Consider the following 16,337-nt stretch of genomic DNA (forward strand, 5'->3'; position numbering starts at 1 on the left):
GGCTCCCAAATTCAATTTTTGGGCGTACTTGCGATTGGTACATTGAGGGAAGCAAATTGAATTTGATTGAAAGGTATTCAGACAGTTTGGACGCGTAGTGCGGATAAGCAGAGGGAAGGGTATCAGGAGAGTATACATATACATATATATATATGAAGGGACAAAGTTAATGGATAAATATGTTTGGGACGTCCAGGAAAACGAGTCACGATCAAGTGAATCAATTACTATAAATATTATAAGTTTGGAAATTTGAGTGGGAAAAAAAGGTTTTTTATGTGAGTTGATACCGCACAAGAGTTCGAACAGCTCCCAAGCCAGTGAGACTATGGCATTCCCAATCGGGGAATCTTGTGAGACTGAAGATAGAGAGGAGGAGAAAAAGATGAGGGAGGGGAAAAGGGGAAGGTGGTGAAGTACCTTGCATTTCAGATATGAACACGGTCTAAGGCATTTCAAACAACGTTACCATTCTGAGATGGTGTACGGAAAGTGATCAAACCAAGTAAGTGTCAAGACAGAGCTGTGTGGCATGTATTCCCTTCTGCTTACACCTAAAAAAGGCTAATTGGTCTAGACAAAATTTTTATAATACGTTTTTTTTTGTTTTAATATTCCAGAAACTAAAAGTTGGAGCTTTACTAAAAGTTATTAATTTGTCCTGCACTCGTGTAAAATGTACATATTAAACTTGACTGACTGACTCGACAAACACCATTGCCTACATAATCTCTATTTAATGCGAAATAGAAAACAAAACTAAACTCACGTGTGGCATGTGATACCCATTTCGCATAGCTACAAACACGTTTCAGAACACCGCATCTGGGCAACAGACCGCGCTCAGAAATTTGCAGTCTGATATCGCAATATGAAATAAGAATAAACTGATAACCGTATTTTATAAAAAAAACAACACATGTTTATTTTTAGTGTGTCGGTTTTATGTTGGTTTCGTAGCCATTTTCATGTATGTAGGTTATCGAAACATCGAATAATGTCAAGTGAAGGTGACTTCGATAACGAATTAATTTTATGACAACGCGCTTAAATGTTATAAGAACTTAGATTTAAAAGTACGAGGTAGTAAAATGAGATGTATTTTAAACTTAAATAAACATTATTAACTAGCTCGGACCCGTGAAAAATCATGAGATATTATAATTACAATTTGAAAAACAATTTTAAAAAATCTGCTAAAATCGCATAAAATAATGGGTAGGTACTTTATTGCTTGTCAGATTTTTTTTATTTTTATTTGTATAAAAATTACATACAATGTTATTTACACACGCTAAGCTACTGCAAGTAGCTTGTCAGCGGGAGATTAGTTGCACATATAATAATAGTACAATACATAAATGAAATAATCATCAACGCTTTAGCGTAGTAATACATACATATCTACAAAAACCAAAAAAAAAAAAAGTGTTATACTTTAAAGTTGAAAATACAGAAACAATGTTATGGGGAAAAACAGTGTATCACAGTCTTAATACATGAGGTTACTCCTTAGTAGCCATGATTTTAATATTGAATATGATTCTTATATTCAGTTCAAATTTTTAAACCGACACAATTGAAAAAAACTAACGCACATCAAAGACAACCGAATTTAGTATGTGATGTTTTTTTTCTAAAAACGCACAACGGTTTTGAAAAGTAATACTTGATTTAACGCACTTGAGGTGATTTTTCTCGAAAACAGCGCTATTCAAATTATGCACATATTTTTAATAAGAATGTCTTGTAAATACATGTTTTGGAAATGCCGTCTAAGGCTTCAAAAGTATATAAAACTTTAAAGACAATGGACAGATGAATATAGAAAACCATCGTTAAATATCGTCGATGCAGTGCAAAAAAAGTTCTTTCTATCGTTAGTTCGACTTTTGGATAACTACACAGATACATTTTTGAGGAATAGAAATACAATTTGACGGTCTCCGTGGTCGAGGGGTTAGGCTCTAAACTAGCGAGCTGAAGACCGCGGGTTTGAATCCCGGCGTGCACTTGTAAATTTGATTTGATTAATTTGTGATATTTCAAAATTTACTCATTTAAAATAATGTTTACTTGCAGAACCAGAATGGAAGATACTCTAAGTATCGCGATGATGTAAGAGCACCATTCAGAATTTAAATGTTGCTTGAAATAGCTTTAGCCATATTTGGTGACCAGATCTGAATAGCCAGGTAATCCTCCAACCTTTTTCTTCCCTTTCTCATTCCCCTTCCCACTAAATTTAATCTCACAACCCCAATTGGGGATGCCATAGTCTCACTGGTTCCAGACGGTTGGGAGCATTTGAGACTCTTGTGAGGTATTAAATATTGAAAATCTTTATTATGATAACACACAGGCACAAAATTCCATTACGGACTGGAATTGCGCACACGACAACGCGCCATTAAGGAGACTTTCTTAAAATCTGTATGAACTTAAAGTCTGTGGTCAGCGGGCAGCCCTAATTTATGGCACCACCGTAGAAGAAATTGCACAACACTCCCATGTATAGTTAAAAAACTTTGTTATATCCTTTGTTATAACCCTTTGTTATAACCCTGCTTAAATATATATAAACAACAGCACGCACTTTCTGGTACATTCGCAAAGCAAAATGTTCGCCTTTATCTAAAAAATGAAACTGTTAAATAAATAAAATACATTCCTTCCTTCGTTCCCAGTGATTTGGTCACATAACGATCACGATGTTTACACGTACTTACGAGAGAACGAATTATTAGCACACGCTATTTTTTCGTAAAAGCGAAAAAATCACAATTTGAAACTTGAAAACAAACTATTATGCCAACTATTCCACCCACGCTTCATCGGAGTTGTTAATAATAACCATCAGTATACATACAAAGTTCTATCGTTCTGACTTTGTAAGCATTGGATAATAATATTGAAATCTACAATTTACAAAACAAATTACGGGAATATGAATAAATTTAACAGAAACAGTAAATATACAGAAAATATTTCGATAACAAGTTGTTAAACTCTGTATATAACTTTGGATTCCTTAATTTCCGTAGGTTTATTAAAATGTATTTTTCCATAGTGATATTTCTTTATGCTTGTATGTGACTTCGAAATGAATAATCTCAGTATGCAATGAATAACAACATAAAAAAAAAACAAACACGTCAAAAACGAAGTTATTTTTACTATAATTCATCTTTTTTTATTTGTATTTCAATGCCATCAGTATATTATCTTTATTTATTTTTAGATTGACTTTTGACTTTTAAAATGTATTTTAAAACTGAAATTTTTTTTTTTTTTTTGGTTTGTCTGACGATTGAACCTTCCTTTCCAAGTACTAGCTACCGCGCTAACAACTGAGCCAAATCCCGATTGGGTAGGAACGACATTTATATCGTATAGTATCTGCTGTAATGACTACTTTCAGAGAAATGCGTATATATATATGCATGTTTATGCGTTACTGCCACCAAAAGTTGATTGTTGTCATCGACGAGTCTGTGTGTCTAGTTCCAGATCGATCGTTCGATTTCAGGAAGTGGGTTAATGTTCACTTCTAAGATTTGCATTAATTCACAAAAACTAACGGAATTCAAATAGATGTATTTAAAAAAAGTAAATCAATACAATGTTTCAATTGCGGCTTCTTAACCTTTGTGTTTAACTTTGAATCCGCGGAATACTAATTAAGTAAAATAATAATAAAACAATAACTCTGAGAGAACCTAACCGGGTCACGGTTACGTTTCAGGTTTGTATTTCGCAGCACCGTGGATATTGCAGGCGTACTGGTATAAATTTACATACTAATGTAAACAACGCAACGTGGTTCTTTGTCGATTCGAGAAAAATTCGCACTGGTGGGCATTTAATAACAATAAATATTTTGAAACTTTTAAACTCGGGACAAAGATAATGTCTTTGACCACCGCGGGTCAATGTATCTATTTGTATATTTTACGAAGACCAACTTGACAAGTCAGAGGTAGGTTATTTTTAATGGTGTGTTTACATTTCGCAATCTGAAAATAACACCACGTTAAAATGTTTAATGGGATTAGTGTGCCGTCGTGGTGCTTTAGATAAATACTTGTATCTCTAAAAGGCTCAGTAACCTAAAACGAGCAAATTCATATCAACAATGTGTTATCAATGCGTTCTACGGTAGTGGATTATGTGGTTGCACTGGAGAGGTTTTCAAATAATAATTTTTCTCTTACCTTTTATGTTAAAACATAATGGAAACATATATACTTGTAAAAAGGAATTACTGGTTGTAAATATATACGCACATAATAATATTTTGGGCAAAATCTAAAGTTTATAGAACATCTCCACTTTGACCCTCTGCCCGAAAACTTATCAGAAGTAATAAATTAAACGCTTTTAAGTAACCCTGAAAATGAAATTTTTTGAGGAAGCGATGATAATAATTATTGTATTCAGAGGGAGCATGTGTGAACGACTCTTGCAAAATTATATAATTTCTGAGACTTATATGCTCATGAAGGTTTTCCGGTAGTGTGCTGATGGATGAATCCAATCAAGGAACACAAAATAATCAGTCAACGTTGTAATCGAAGATTTCTTTAAAAAATTGTCAGATTCATGATTTGTATCCAGTATTCCTGTAGTGTACTAAGACAGTGGTAAAGTGATTCGTTATATTGTCCTTGTTTTCGCCATTAAAAAATTTAAAGTGCTTCCGTGATGCGTGCGAAGGCCAAACAAATTCACCCCATTTAGTGTGAGAGTTCGATGAAACCGAAATTTTGTTTTTACCATATCCGAAGGCTCGTCATTGTGATGTAATTATATACGCAATTGAATGAATCCTGCCAACTTATGAACTGCATGAACTAGAGATTATTTTTTAAATATGTTATTTATTTATTTTTTGCCAAACAATTATTTTAAAACTCATTGTGTTTATAATACTAGGTGGAAACCATTATTTGTGTTTTTCACCGTGTATATGGGACAACAATCACAGCTGATAGAGAATTATTATTGGATTAAATACAGACGTTAAATAGTTACAGAGCGCTTTAGATAAATAACTTATCAATGTTCAACAACAAACACATAACACTTATGAATATTGAACAATTTGACAATTAATTTTACTTTCAATAAATCTCTTGTTGGCCGTTTTAATTTGATTAAATAAAGGGATCACCAAACATAATAACTCACATTTAACAAAATGAGAATCTAATTAACTACAAGGCATTTAGTAAAGTATTCGATCTTAAAATTAGAAAGAAAAAAATGTATTTTAATTTTGTAAATCGTATTTGAGTAATGTTATGTTTATTTATCACAGCTGTTATTCACATTAGCAGCGGTACATACTTAAAATAACTTTTTGCGGTTAATTTATTTTTTCAAAAAAGTATACACGTGGATAGCAGAAAATCGCGATTTATAAAACTTTCAACTTCAGATTATTTTCATACCTAAAAATGCAGGCATTTATTTACAAATATGGCAAGGTTATTAATTATTTTAATATTTTTAACTATGTAAACATAGAAAGACACAAATTCGTAACGTTATAATTTCAGAAAAAAACTCACCGTTTTAAAAAAAAAAATATTTTCCAAGTGTAAAGTTTTATCACTTTAAAGCATTAAACGAAAACAGTTTAATATCTTTAGTTTGCAATTCAGAGACAAAAACGAACAATGATGTTGTGAAAACTAGCCGTATGACAACAAGACTCGGTGGAAATTAGAAAATCCCGCGATTTATTTTCGTGCAGTGCGCACATGTTGTTTATGTGTATTTATTATTAGGCCACGAGCGGAACTGGGTGGACTGGACCGCGCGGCGCGATCAACAGTTGACTACTGGCTAGTACTATCAGAGGAGGCGCTCAGCTGCTGGGAGCGACGCGCGTCGAGCGTCGAGCGCCGAACACCGCCCCCGGCGCTGCGGACGCCGACGCCAGGCGCAGAGCGGAACTGGAAAGGTTGACGGTTCACATTCTCATAGTCATGCTAGGTAGATTACATTATTTCAAAAGAAAAATAATTTTCAAGGTAATTTATCGAGCAATGAAATAGTATTTTTACGATGCTCGTATCATTTTTGTAGAACTGCATAGTAAATTAATTATGGAACTTTTGGTTCCGGCAATAATTTTGCCCTTCAACAGCCTAAATGAAGTGACTGTCAAAATACGTCACAATAATGACGTTAGTTTAAACAGCAAAAGAAATGCTTTAATGACATCTTTAAAGCGTTTTTTTTCGGAGAGTCTTCATAGACTAGTGTTCGTGTGAACGACAACTGTTTATTTAATTCAGTTGGTGGGTATTACATTAAATACGATGGAAAATACTCTATTAAAGTGTTAATATATTTAAAAAAAAATGATCTAATTAACCAAGTTACAGTTAAATTTATTAAACACACGAGATTATCAAAATTAGTAAATATTTTCCATACGGCAATGCATAACAACACGCTAAAATATATTTGATCAAAATACAAATAAATCTTTTAAAGGTAATAAATAATAATTAATTAGCCGTTAAAAAACATTCATCCCTGGAGACGGGATACAGACACATTGAGAATAGACTACGGACACGGACTCCGTAATCTCAGCCTAAGAGATTGAGTTTAGCGAATCTTTATTGCACACGAATTTTCATTAGATGCTTCTACTAGACACCTAGTGTCAAACCACACTAATATCTATGTGAAATACGATGTCACCCGATCAATACATAAAACGGTTAAATTTAAACCTGTGAACCACGTTTTATTTTGTATATTTTCACAGTCACGACCCGCATTTTAGAATCTGCAAATGATAAAACTAAAAACTATACCGTGGTGGGGATATTGATTTAGTTTCTTGAAAGCTCACATGACGGAATTTTTCTTAAGATTTGATTAATACGGTTGAATCAAAGTCGAATTACTTTGTTAACACCACTTCACTCGATACAAACCTTACACGTTTCAATATCATCCTTAATTAATTCTTTTGTTAATTCTTTAATTTATTGATTCATTAATTCTTTGTTTTTTAAATTCATTAATTCCTTATTATCTAATTAATTTATTCGTTATTTCGTTCATTCCTTATTCCTTAATTTATTAATTAATTAATTAAATTTGAAGAAAGAATTGAAACTGAAAGAATTGAGAAAATATTTGCCTTGGGATCATTGACTATAAAAAAAGATCAAAAATAAACCACTCGAGGGACCACCGTTAGTAAATTTTATTTTATTTTTTTATTATTACATTTGAATGACACAAAAATAAAATTTAAATTGTCCTCCACGCAATGAGTTTACCTGTATTGTGAAGGACATGTTGAGTGGTAAATTACTTAATAATAACATTGGACTTAGTTATAGTACATAAAAAGGTAGACTTAAGACTAAGTTTTACTACCTACATAAGAAAAAGAAACAATTTAAAGTTACAATATAAAATCGATTCTACATGGTTTCAAAATAAATTAATCTTAAACATCGTAATCACGATTTAGATCTGTCAAAAACATTAACAAAATAAATAAACATTTTAATTATAAATTATTAATTTTTCAAATAAAATAATTTAGGCACCTACTTTATCGCTTGATTTAATAATTGTCAGTTTCATTTATGAAAATTAAAAGTTTATTGAATTTGAATAACTTTACGCATTGATCGGGAATATTTCACATCACGCATGCATGCACCGAAAATCGAAATTAGTGTGTTCGAAAGTTAGAATTAGTGTTATAGAGATTGAACGGGTGAATGGAAATAATATTTTTTTTTGTATTAGGCAATTCACCATAAAAAGAGTGCTATGTGCCGTTAAAGTTAGGGGAGATGGTTGTAATTTTATGGGAAATCTATACGGGAATAGAAAATCTCAAATATTGAAGTCATTCAAGTCTATGAACTTGTATAGAACTGAGAAAATGCGAGAATTGTTGAGAGAAAGTAAATAAGGAATACTAAGGGGAGATTGGTGGGTGATTTTTATAAGTAAACGATAAATGCCTTTGAAAGATGAATGATTTTTACAATTAAAGAAAACATGATCAAGAGTCTCATTTTCCATAGTTACCCTTACTACACCGGAACAGATCTACGAATCAGTATCACTCACTGGTTTGAATTTACATTATTCAATAAAACGGTTGAAATCACGTTTAAATAATATGCAATTTCTAGATTTAATTCTCGATTAAGTCACGTCTCCACCGACAAATGTTTTCAAATTATCGAGCAAAAAAAAATTGGACCGGGTGACTACGTATTTATTTTTGAATCAGCAACGGAAAACAAAAATTTGCCCTGCCCCAATGTTCATTGTTAGCACGAACATTTGGTTCAATGTTGTCGCTGGAGATCATAACAGACCATAGCAGACCATAACAGACAGAACATAACTTGTATAGATTTGAGCCCACATTTTTTTTTATAAAACCGCATGCATTGAATCATTGAGTTTCAACAATTAACAATGATTTGTATAAAATATATCTGAACTTTATATTTTTTAGAGTATCATCGGCTTTAAATTGTGGAAAATGTTTGGCATTAATTGGTTCAGTGTTGAATATCTAAGGTACTGTTTACAAAAACGTTAAACATTGCGCACTTCTTTGTAACTGCTAGTTTTTTTCTGTATTCACCTCCAGAGTCTTCTTTATTAATATGATTAAACCGGTTTTAAGCTCACGTGACCTTGCCCTTGGATGTTACAACTATAAATAATCATTACACCTTACAACTACTACCAACAAATGATTAAAACAAAACAAATTACGGTCGTGATTATCTGTTCTGGTTTTCCGGGTACAATACATCACGTGATGTTAATCTCAACAAATAAACAAATTGAATTCAACGATAATAATAATATATGATAACTTAATAATCTAATGAAAATCTGTATAAATACTTTAATCACTAAAAGGTAAGCAGCGTTTTCTTGTTTTATTTTTGTACATAAGGTCACATGTTTGGCCATATCTTAAAATATAAAGCGTAATCTAAAAATAAAATAAATTTAATGCGTAGTTTTCTTGTTAAATGTCTTTAAGGCGACATAAGACTCCAATTACGCGGGTTTGCACAACGTTCACATTTTAATTATTTCTGATGAACGTATTACTAAAATCTTAAATTTTTCTATAGGGATCCCTATGGATGTAAGTTATTTATAAGATCTTTTATCGGTAAAATATTTTATGTAAAACGGTTGAAAATTTTATAAGACGTTTTTCAACCATAAAGTTAGCGGTAAGCATCAGATTTTATTTTTCTAGACAGCAAATTAGTAATCTCCCCCTAGAAATAATTGAAATTTTAATAATATGTTCAATAAAAATAATTTAAAAAAACCCCACGGAAAGATCGAATTTCCAGTCCTGCTAAGGCAAAGTCAACCGTAGGTCCGTCCATTACGTCGGGCCGCGCGCTGAATATTGTTTTTACATGAATTCATCTCATATGTCGTTAAGATTCCCACTGTATTTTTGAGATTTGACAGGGAAAATTCAACCGCAGGTGTGTCCAATACGCCAAGGCAACGAGACGCATATATTTGTGCACCGCTGCTTCACTTACGTCGTTAAGATTGTGGCTTTATTTAGCGCTATAACCATTTCGCAATTCCTTTAATACTTTATACGCATTTACACTTTACAGTCATAATAATTAATAATAATAATAAAAAAATGTTTTTGTACCTTCATATCTATCAACGCATTTAAAGTTCTCAGATTATCAGTGGTTTATTGTTTTTCATTTGGGTTTTCTTGTTAATATTTTTTTGGTCTCATTTCGATTGACATAGCTTGTTCATTTGTGGTTTATTTTTGTATGTAGCAGAAATTTATTTAAGTATTTAATTTGATACATACATATATTATTTGATTAAAGACATTTTGTATGAGTCGTGCGACAGCTGTAAAGTGATTTGGGAACAGATCACCGTTATCGCACAACCAGACAAAAAAGTCCATCCGTTTGAATTGCCGACCGATTCAAAAGGTCGAGTCACATCCAGGCGTCGCGGGTATAATACTCTACCCAGCCTCCTTCGTCCTCCATCTTTGCTAAAAGGTTTCGTCCACACCAAGTCCACAAACGCACTGAGCCACTCCCAACCAGCAAAGGGACATGATAAAGCTCACGGATCTTCCGATTAATATTCCAGTATTTTTTAACATATGTGCTAGTTCTCGCGGCTCAGCGCGTTGTGCAGGCATCATGTGGACGCAATCAAACAACGTTTTCGCTCATTATGATGGTTGCATGAAGAATTGCCAGGTTATTCTTAACCAGGGAATTTTTAACTTTATATTTAAACTTAAAGTATATTAACATGTCCAGAAAAAAAAAATACATTTTCGCTACGGCAAATCTTAGTTAGTTTAGTTTGCCATTGACACGCTCTAGTAATATCAATATAATAATGAAAAATCATTACCGGATGCAATCGCCTGGTATTATTTTTGATAAGAGTGACCGAAGTACAAAGATTTGTATCATTTTAGTTTTGAGATAAAAATATTATTTTATTTTTCGACCGTGACGGTAATCAACGATTTGATTTGTGCGATACGAGAATGGGGAGTAAACATGAAATAAGATAGCATTATGTCAATAAAAAATCAATAATTCGGTTCAAGACTGGTTTGTTAAATATTTAAAAAAATATCCATTTAAAAAAAATAAATAAGGAGAGATTCTTAATTGTTAAACACACACTTTCAAAGTAATGCTTTAATGATGTTGATGTGATTGAGATCGGGCGTGAGATCAGTTGGAGAGGTCACGAGGTCTCCCCAAACCAACCTCTCCCGATCTGGCACGCCACGCAGCTGTGGGTAGGCGCATCCTGAACACACCTCACCCGATGAACACGGGCACCCCACAAGGCAAGTATTTTTTTGTTATTTATCTCCACCACTCGGGTGACATTAAATTACATTTTTTTATCATATTTATTTAAACAAAATCAAGGTATAAATAAATACAGGAAAAAAAATCTATGTTACAAGCATGGAAAATACATGTTTAGCAAAGATGATGAAATATATGAGTCGTGCAGTTGCTACACCCGATCTGGAATTTTTCGGAGAAAGTCAATAAAAATATTAAAATAATACACCCTTTACGCCAAATACAATTTTTTTTGATATTTTGCGAAAACATTAATATTATATTTATTTTCAATTTGCTTCCATTATTTTTTGCTAACCTCATCCAAACCAACTTAAATTGCCAGAGCGGGTTTTTCATCTCTGCGACTCATATTGTGGAGAAAGGTAGAAATATTTAAATAAGTTTATGCATCAATGTAAAAAGCAAAATAAAAAGTTACGCAAAAATTAAATTATACGAAATAAAACCTATTTTAGAAAGAATATAAGTTGAGTTTTTGAAAATATGACATAAGAAGAAAATATTTGATTTATTAACACAGATTGAAATAAAGAAATTAAAAGATATCAACAAACTGAAACTCAAACTGAAGTTATACTTGTCAGGAATAATTAACTGAATAATTGCCTGTTTTTACCTTTCTTTATATTTATTATCAGTCTATATTCATCTCTAATTTATTTAGATGTTTCTAATTACTCTCTTAATTGCTCAATATTTAGTATTTAACAGAATCCTATATATGTACACCTACACATATAGATGAATCAGAAGTTTCAATTGTTCCAATTATATGTTACCTATTGCATAATGTTATTGTATTTTCCTTATTCTATTATTTTTTTTTAATGAAAGACAAACATTCCCGGGTTACGAATAACCCAACAATGTTCGAAAATCTCCTACTACCACCACAGAAAGCCGAAAATGTTGCTTGTGTTGTGATGGAGGACTTAGCCAGCCGAGGAATCGAACACGCGACGCTCGGGTGAGACCCAAGCGCTATGCCCACTCAACCACTGACCGGTCATTAGTTATTCTATTTCCGTAACTCGCTCAACAAGGACAAGAACCAGTTTCTTCTTTGGTGAGATTGCGATTATAAATATATTTTGTGCCGATATGTAATTTATGTAACTCCACTATACCCACTAAAAAAATAATTAACTACAATATTAACTATAACCAATTGTGACATAATCAATGAGTTGAAAAATATGTGTACACAAATTAAACTTAATTCATATTTATCTGTACCTCCCCCTCAGAGAGATAGTGTTCTCCGAATGTCCGATAAATTAAGTAAACGTTTCATATTAATAACGATGGTGGCCTTATCTTAATGCTTAAGTAAATTCTGCGTTTAATAATGTACACTTTCAGTGTAAAAATAGTTGGAATAGCCTGTTATCTTTTTTCCGAACTGACCAGAAATCATCCGTTTAAATTTCATCACTGACTTGCGAACATGCCAGAATGAAAACATGCTGATAAAATTGCAAATTGGTGTAGTTTTAATATTTACTAAATAATGATAAATATGTGAATCAAACACTAACAATTTATTATTACGTTGAGCTAAAATGATAAGGAAATCAGTATTATATTATAATAAAAATTGCTTGTCAAGAACGTTAGCTTTAAAAAAACACATTATGTATTTAGATATTTAACATAAAATAGATCGACTTCGTGTGGTCTAATATAAATAAAACTTTACTAATATACTTTACACGAAAATTTTACATTTTTCTTTAAATATGTTTCAATCCTCCGACCAAGGCCTCCGTGTCGAGGGGTAAGGCTTTCGACTAGCAAGCGGGTTCAAATCCCGGCGTGCGCAAATAAATTTTATTCGATCAATTTGATTTATTTCACAAATTACTCATTTAAAATAATATAGAGTATATTTGCGGCACTTTCCAGAGCGGAAGATACTCTCAGTATCGCCCTGGCATTAGATCACCATTCAGAATTGGAAATGGCTTTGGCCGTGTTTGGTGAACAGAGCTGAATAAACAGCTACTTCCCCACCTACCTCTTCCCCACCTTCCTCTTCACCATCTCCTTCCCCTCCCTGCCCCTGCCTGTCGCCAAATCGTTGGGGCTCTTGTACGGTTTGACATTATTGTTTTTTTTTTTAAATCTAGGTACATTAAGGTTTTGACTTCAGTCCAGATGTACTGATGTTGGGCACGTAAAACTTCATTAGAAAAAATTGTAGCAGGAAGAGAAGTGATCACTGTTAATTTATTATTATTAGTTTTCACCCACACGTTATTTTCTAGATGTCGATTGGGGTTATATTCCACAAAACGACAGCGTACAAATTTGGCAAATATTATTCATAACCAAAGAAAAAAACATTGGTATATAATAAACATTTTTCACCTCCCAGGCAATTTTTCATGGAGGAATTTGAGCCTCAGTAGGTCGGGGGGTGACGGTAAGGGGTGTTTTTCAGAAGATTGAGAAATTGTCTTGGTTCAGTGCGCCCCATGTAACGCAACGGGTAATAACATGACGGGTGTTGTCTAGAGGAACTACCTCGTCTTTATGCTTCATCGAAGCGCTACACAAGAAGTTATATATTGTAACATAACTACACCAGTAACGCACAACCTTTTTGTATTGAGTATTTTAATTTATTTTCGTACAGAGGGCGTTGTTGACGTCACACCGGCCATTATTGATAGGGTCCCGGTGACGGGTTTCTTAATATCCAGTGGCGTTGCCTACGTCAGAACCGTTTAGGAGTTTAGATCGTTGTTAAATTCAATAATAAATATGAATGATAATATTAAAATAACATACTGTTATTGCGGTGATTCATAGAATAAACGTATTATTATATCGGTATCCCGAATAATTTGTTTGACTTTTTTACAACTCATTTAATCATCCATTTATAGTACAAATTTCGTTTTTTAACATTCTTAACATTTGGGAAAATAGGTATTCAAAAAAGATTCAAGGTAATTTAAAAAGTAATAATATATCTACTATTTTAGAAATTTCATTTAATAGCACTTTTTCTCTTGTCATGCTACGCTTTGCTAGAAAATCTGTTTTCCCGTGTGGTATCTTGAACAGACGTGGTGACGAGTACTATTTTGTGAATATGCCCCATTGGTTTTGTAATCCGTATTAAGTTCAGAAGTATGTTCAAATCGAAAATAAATAATGAAAAGATAACCAAATATGAAATGGAAGATAAGTCAACACATCAACTTGAGACTATCGATAAAACATAATGTATCCAACATCTGGGTAAATAAGATTCCTTTCCTTTTTAAAAAATAATCTATAATTTAAAACTTAATAAAAAAAACAACACGTTAAGGTTGGGACACACACACTCATAAATAAGTGATTATTATTAATTATTTTTTTAACTTCCGATTTAGTTGTCCGGGTTAAATCTTCCCCAAAGGAAAAACTTAACCCTTCCACTCACTTTTCCACAAATGATCATCTAGTCAATCAACATTATGTAAGTGCATTATATAAGCAAAATAAATACAAAACAATACAAGAACAACACGTCAATTCACCAGAGATCAAATGGGAAAATAATTCACCGACTCCAGATATTTTCATATCAGAGGGTTCGGCTCGGTAGAACTTCTAACAGGGCCTATAAATCCTACTGATCCCTCAACATAAATATTTAAAAAATCTTTTGTTATCCTACATGTATTCAAAATGACCGACTTTTGCATCTTTATATATAATTTTTTTGATAGATCTAATACGCCTAAATTTTTAATTAGAGAGCTAGGTATAATGCCAGTAGCCGAAATAACGAATGGTAATATTTTTATAGTCTGAGAATGCCAAATTCTTTTTATTACATTTCCTAAATCTGTGTATCTGTGTATTATTATTATTATTATTATTGATTATTATTATTATTATTAGCGTGAGCTCAATACTAGCATGCTCTTCAACTGTACACATTTGCTTGTGTTAGGCATACTTGGTTTAAGCATACTCCTGAATAAGAGTAATTAAAGCGAACCATTGAACACACGTGCTATTGGAAAGCAGGCTCTCTGCCAAAATTGAAGCTTTGCAGAAAAATACAAGTAATCAAAACAATGTAGGTTCTCTATAATAATTGATAAAAGCACGCTCATAAGCAAATATGATCGGACATACCAAGAGCAGATTACGCGCCTCCGGTAGTATGCTTAATAAAAGCAATATTTTACATACATTCCACTGAAAAGTAATTGCTCAATAAGTCAGTGACAGTTGTCAGAATCCTACTCCATCCGCCTAGATTCTTGGGTGGCCGCCGAGGGTCTTGTCGACCATTTGTATTGCTTCAGAGATATTTTACTACGATGAACTTCCCGGGAGAACTGACAATCACACAAAATATGCGAAGAGAATAGTATAAATATAGCCCGCTTCTGAACTGCAAGAAGAATTAAATTATTTTTTTAACACGAAATCTAAATAAACAGAAAAATACTGAAATTGCTTCCCAATCAGTTTTATGATCTAAATTGAGAGTTTTCAAAGAAGCAACGAAAACATTTTCGTTAATTTTTTATTAGGTCGTATACAGCCCGCGAGCCACGCGTTTTGTATCACTTCTGTTGACACTCCCTACTCACACGTGTTTATTTTATGATGTTTCATCTTCTGGAAAAGCAAGCCCATTGGTGGTGAATTTTACTAGCGAATATTCTAAGAGGAAAACGTTATATTTTATGGTTCATTGTGATGTAGTTCGAATGTTAGAACTCTAAAATGTTAAAATCCACGATTTTGGAACCAGTCGATACGTTCCCTTGGGATGGGTTTTTTTGGGAGAGAAAGATTTGCGCCTTGTTTCGAAGCTGTAAGGGATGTCTGTAAAAGCCTGGAAACCGGCCAATTTCTGATACTGACAGATTAAATTATGCTCATTTCTGAAAACACATTCCATTTGATGTACCCGCCGAATCTCAAACAATGATAATAATTGTATAATTTGTAATTTTAACGACTTTTTTGTGAAAAATCACCTCAATGATAATAGAAACATAGAAGATGACACATGAGACTCTAAGGGAAAAAAATCCCTCAGGGCCCATGAATGATATTTGGGGGTCTTTTTGGGGAAGTAAAAAGGAAAGTGGGTAAGAATCTGGGGGGCAATGTGTCCAGGAATGACGGACGTATGAATTCCTCCGTCTCACTTCTGTGCAAGGCTGGAGAGGTCAAAAGGACTCCCTAAACCAGTCTCTCCGATGCGGGCCGCCACGCATTATGTGGTGGTGAAGTATAAAATCGCTGTTGATTATCCAATAAACGGTTCCTGGGCGGCGGTACCTACACCCACCTTCCATATTGATCTAAAGCACTACCTTCGTTTCTATCTACACACAAACGCATAACTTTCATCGGCCCGGATGATTTGATATTCCGTGCATA

General features: G+C 33.1%; 1 protein-coding gene across 2 annotated transcripts in view; it reads right to left on the reverse strand.

The window, feature by feature from the left end:
• Mct1 (Monocarboxylate transporter 1) overlaps window positions 1-16,337 on the reverse strand; it is a 143,495-nt gene that overhangs the window by 98,702 nt on the left and 28,456 nt on the right. Inside the window, exon 1 of one of the 2 annotated variants that reach the window (XM_089651338.1) lies at window positions 5,574-5,930. The exons of the other annotated variant lie outside the window; for it this stretch is intronic. The gene's annotated coding sequence lies outside the window, so the exon portion shown is untranslated. Of the gene's footprint in view, window positions 1-5,573; window positions 5,931-16,337 lie in introns of those variants that run through there. 2 annotated transcript variants of the gene reach the window in all.

The sequence above is a fragment of the Hesperophylax consimilis genome, chromosome 4 (assembly GCF_061612785.1).
Source record: "Hesperophylax consimilis isolate HC1 chromosome 4, BYU_Hcon_1.0, whole genome shotgun sequence".
NCBI classification, from domain to species: Eukaryota; Metazoa; Arthropoda; class Insecta; order Trichoptera; family Limnephilidae; genus Hesperophylax; species Hesperophylax consimilis.